Source organism: Adiantum capillus-veneris, chromosome 7 (genome assembly GCF_014529385.1).
Source record: "Adiantum capillus-veneris isolate H3 chromosome 7, ASM1452938v2, whole genome shotgun sequence".
Classification (NCBI taxonomy): Eukaryota; Viridiplantae; Streptophyta; class Polypodiopsida; order Polypodiales; family Pteridaceae; genus Adiantum; species Adiantum capillus-veneris.
In genome coordinates this window covers 68,681,307-68,686,585 of record NC_140937.1, presented here as the reverse complement: position 1 = coordinate 68,686,585, position 5,279 = coordinate 68,681,307, and the positions used below count along the sequence as shown (strand labels likewise).

The following is a 5,279-nucleotide window of genomic DNA, read 5'->3' as shown; positions in this document are numbered from 1 at the left end:
AGTTGAGTTTTCATACTCAAAGTAATACGACTGTACTCAAGGGTTCTATGTCGTTAGAATGGGTCAGCAATTTGCCTGATCTCATTAAGTGGAAAATAATAGACAAGCTTTTAGGAGCCACGAGCGCGGTAGAGTACACTTATAAATGCCTATATATAGGCTGGCTGTGTAGCGCATTAGGGGAGGAAGGAGAAGGTGTACACGAGTACACTGAGCCGGAAAGGGCCCTAAACATAGATGCTCAGCAGTTAGAAACTTCGGAAATAATTGCTAACACCCCTAGTGATCCTGTGCAAAAACCCTTAACGCACTTAGACACATACGCAGCAATTCAACTGATTGCCCACTGGAGATTAGTGGACGTAATATACTATAAGACAGTAGCATTCGATTCAGGAGGGGGATACCATTGTGAAAGGTATTCGATTCCAAAAGAAAGGCCGCTAGCATTTAGCGATTTTAGGAAGTACTTAGCATTAGGGAGTGGGGTTCCTAGAGAGTTGGACCCTTACATGATTAAAGAGCATAGAGACATCCTTGAGCTAGAAGAGAAAGCAACGGCTGAGTGGCTTTTGTAAAAGCAAGTAACTATAAAGTATGCTTGGAAAACTACGTCCTAACGTCAAGTGGCTCCAAGAGTATAAAAATTGGGATTTCAAACCCCAAAACATCGTGTCGACTAACTCTTTAGGGTCACAAAGTCAACTACAAACGGAGAGTAGGAGGACTCATTGTCAGTACTGTTGTCGTGTTCCACATCCACCTTGTGTGATTGGAAACACAAGATCAACAGTTGTAGTAAAAGAAAAAAAATCTAAGACAAATTATGGTTAAAATAGCACACAAGGAGCCAAATAAAACCTCTTTTACAACCCTTAGTAAATCAATTACTAAAGTCGCTTATAGAAACTCGAGAGGATATTATAAAGATTGAGCGTGAAATCCTAGTAGTGGTATACGCTGCATTGAAGGATTAGTATCGAGAGGAGTCACACGATTGTGTGTATCGTATGAGTGGTAAAAACCTCTTTTACAACCCTTAGTAAATCAATTACTAAAGTCGCTTATAGAAACTCGAGAGGATATTATAAAGATTGAGCGTGAAATCCTAGTAGTGGTATACGCTGCATTGAAGGATTAGTATCGAGAGGAGTCACACGATTGTGTGTATCGTATGAGTGGAGCAGATTCTAGCAGAGGAGGAGACCAAAATAGGGCTAGAGAAGCACGTAGAAAGAAGCGAGAGGAGTTAATAGCACAAGATCTTGCCAATCAACTTGAGCGCGTTAACGCGTTACTTTTAGAACAAGTACCAGGAGTACTGATTGAGGGATTAAGAGAAGGTAGATTAGTGGGTCAACCCACACCAGAGAGAGAAATAGTTGACCAACCATTTAATTTATACCAGTGCCGAGACTTGGGATTGAGAAATTTATTTGCTTTACCCAGACCACGAGTACTAAATTTTTGGGAGGACCCACTCTTTGAAAATCCATTAGAACAAATGGCAGTGCCTGTAGCACGAGCTACGATACGATTGGCAGACTTTACACAGTTTGCAGGACTCTGGGATGAAGACCCGGATGCTCATCTTCAAAAATTTGAAGTAACATGTGTAGCAAACGAAATTGTGGATAATGATCAAAAATTACATATTTTTCCAGCTACATTTAAGGATGAAGCTGCCAGTTGGTATGGTAACGTACCAGCAGCAAATAGGGCTACTTACCCTGAGTTGACAACAACATTTTTAGCAAAGTTTTGCCGTCAGGGATTCCAAGATAGACTCGCTCAACAGTTAGACTATCTTCAGCAGGGGATCAACGAAAGCATTGATCATTACATCCAAAGGATAGAGACAATAGTAAGAAAGATGGGAAATACGGCACCCAATGAGGATACTCAAAAACGTAGACTTATAGATGGCTTGCGAGATCCGAACGCTCAACAATATGTGAGTTTAAGAAGACCGGCAGACTTAACAGCTGCTAAACAAGAAGCTAGAAATTGGGAAGAGGTGCAATTAAGCCAACATAGGAGAAGAGAATTGTTTAGTGGACCTAGAATGGTTACTTCTCCCACTATACCGATTCCAAGAACTCAAGAGCCATTATGGTTATGGAGGTACACCACCACAAGTGGTGGTAAATACAAATCAAACTCCTTATTATACTCCAAATCCATATATGACAGCTCCAGCATACATGCTGCAGACTGGTACCACCACCACCACCAGCTCTCACAGAAGAGAGGGTAGTCCAATTAATGACAGTCGCAGTTGGAAAATTAAAAGAAGAAATTTTGAGTGCTTTAAGGCCTCAAAGGAAAGAAGTATATGCTATAGCTCAACAAGCAGCAGGCCCGTCTATGAGTGCACCTCCAATGAGATCCAATGTGTGGTGTGGGAAGTGCAACGGTTACGGCCATTTGGCAACTGAATGTCCAACTGCATCAAGGGTAGTGCCGGACCAGTACGTACACTGTTTTGTACCTTTTGTCTAAAAAACAATCATGTGGAAGACAATTGCTTTGTAAAGCAAGCGTATGAGCGCCGACAAGTAAAGGCTATGCAAACTAATTATAACTTTATGGATAGGAGCAATATGACTTATGAGATAGGTCCACCACCTCAACCTTTTATGCAAAGGGGCCTGCCAGAAACATATCAGCAGCAACAACAAGAAAGGCAAGGGTTACCAACACAGGGGTACCACCTACGCCAAGGTTATAAGGACAAACGAGGAGAAATTCTCCGTATAAACCTCCATTTCGCCGGAATAATTTCGATATACTAACCCAAATATGGGGCCAACTAGCCTGTGGTATGCTATATTGTCAACAGGAAGGGCATATAGCTCCCTACTGCCCTAATCCTCGAAAAAATCAAGATTATATACCATTATGTCGCATATGTAGCGAGGAGGGTCATTATGAAGATGTATGCCCAAAACGGGTAACTTCATTGAAAAATGACAAAGGGAAACAGAAGGTCGATGAGGGTACTGGTACTTCTACCAATTTAGTAGAGGTTGAACAACTGCAAGATGCATTCCCTCGTAAACGAAAATCAAGGAGAGTGACTTTTGCTAAAGAACCTGTGATGGTTGGGGTAGTTACTCGATCTCAAAAGATGGACCATGATAAAGGGTTTATTGTTCCGAATGCGAATAAGAAAGTTGATAACTCTTCTATAAAAGAGTTTGTAGAATCTCTTGAAGAAGCATCGGAGGATCATTCTGCTGATGAATCACCGATTGTTTTTAAGCTACAAGAAAAGGAAGAAATTAAAAAAGGTATAGCACCTTTTCCAGAAAGATTACAAACATCTATAGTACACAGAAGGAGTGTACCAGATATCTTTAATTTATGGGAGTCTATGAAAGATTGTAAAATATCATTGGACTTGACCACTTTAGTAGAGATATCTCCTCTTTGTAAGAAGCAATTATATCATAAGCTCGTACATAGGAGAGGGAAGAGAAGAAGCTCTAAAATGACAGAGCCAATTAAAGAAAAAGGAGTTCAAGTAGTAGATATGTTTATGGATCTAGAAGCGCCTACTATTTCCTTAGAAATAGGAAGCCATAGTGTGACGAGAGTGCAATTAGATGGTGGAGCAGCAGTCAGTTTAATGACTGAGCAAACTATGGGGGAGTTGGGATTGAAACAAGTCGAACCTACGAACATTATTCTACGCTTGGCTGATCAACGACGTGTAAAACCCTTAGGTATTTTACAAGGGATCAAGACCATAGTGGCGGGACTAGAATTCCATGTGAGCTACTTGATCGTCCGACCACATTCGTATGGAGCCTCTTTCCCAATATTGTTAGGACGACCTTGGCTTGTTCAAGCCAGGTGTGTGCAAAGTTGGCATAAAGGAGTGATCACTATTGGTCCTCGCGACGATAGAGTAGAATTGCAAGTTGTCTCTAAACAATTTTTGCGGGAGTATAAAAAATCGACTGTGTCAGAAACAAAAGACAACACAGATTATAGTGGCGATAAATCAGAGGAGGAAGAAGCAATTAAACAACGCTTCTCATTAGATACGGATAAATATTCTCGATTTTTTCACAATGGTTACCATATGCGGATAGAGGATGATTCCACTGGGACAATATCCACATCAGAGAGCGTTGGTAATTATGCCCGTCACCTAGGAATGGGTGAATATGAAGTTCATTATTCTTCGGGTTATGATTCTGACAAGGACATTGCACAATGGATGTCCACCTCAGATGAGTGTTTGGCTAATTGTTTTAATATAACTCTGGAGGATGACTTAAAGAATACGGATAAGTCTGAAGGACAGTCTAGTGCATTAGCAGAAGTAAACGCTATCTGGGAACAATTATTAAAAGAGCGTGAGTTAGCAGATGAAGCTATGGCTCAAGTGCTACAAAAAAATAGCCCGACTAGAAAGAGAAAAAGGCCAAGCTATTTTAGAGGCTAAGCATAGCAAAGAATTATTGAAGCAATGGGAAAATTATTATGAACAGGAAGGTATGGAAGAACAGCCAGAGGAATATGGAATCACGGACGTCTCAGAATTCCACACTGAGAACTCTTCCATGTCTGAAGTAACACCAGATACCTATATGGTAAATATAGAGGGTTTGCCAACCAGGACTTATGAAACTGCGATTGTACCCTATTGTGGGACACAATCAGTGGTTGTTATGAGTGATACAGAGACTAAAAAGGAACAGTCTGAATCTCTTATAAATAAACACAATTTACTTGAAAATGTTGTTTATAAGGAGGACAAACACCCTCTAATCAGGGCTATGCCACGAACACAATCTTCCTTTGTATTATCGAAAGATAATTCAACTATTCAATGGGAAGTGTCAGAAGGAAAATTTTTGACATTAGGAAGCCAATTAAAAGGAAAAGTGCTGGAGAGTTTCAAAGAAGTACTTACAAAGTATCAACATGCTTTTGCATGGTCGTATAAAGACTTACGAGGAGTCAAGCCTAAACTATGTCAACACTATATCGATTTAGAACATGGGACTCGACCTATTTGTCAACGTCAGTGTCGCATCAATCCTGTTTATGCTGAATTGGTAAAGGCAAAAATAATGAAACTCTTGGAGGTGGGATTTATCTATGCGGTTGCTTACAGTGATTGGGTTTCCCCAATCGTGGTAGTACCCAAGAAAAATAAGAAAATCCGTATCTGCGTGGACTATAGAAAACTCAATGGGAAAACTAAGAAAGATCATTTCCCTTTGCCCTTTACCGATCAAGTTTTGGATCGTGTTGCCGAGTAT

At 40.4% G+C, this 5,279-nt stretch overlaps 1 pseudogene; it reads left to right on the top strand.

The window, feature by feature from the left end:
* Positions 1 to 1,504: 1,504 nt before the first annotated feature.
* Positions 1,505 to 4,456, top strand: LOC147454009 (uncharacterized; annotated as a pseudogene).
* Positions 4,457 to 5,279: the final 823 nt, after the last annotated feature.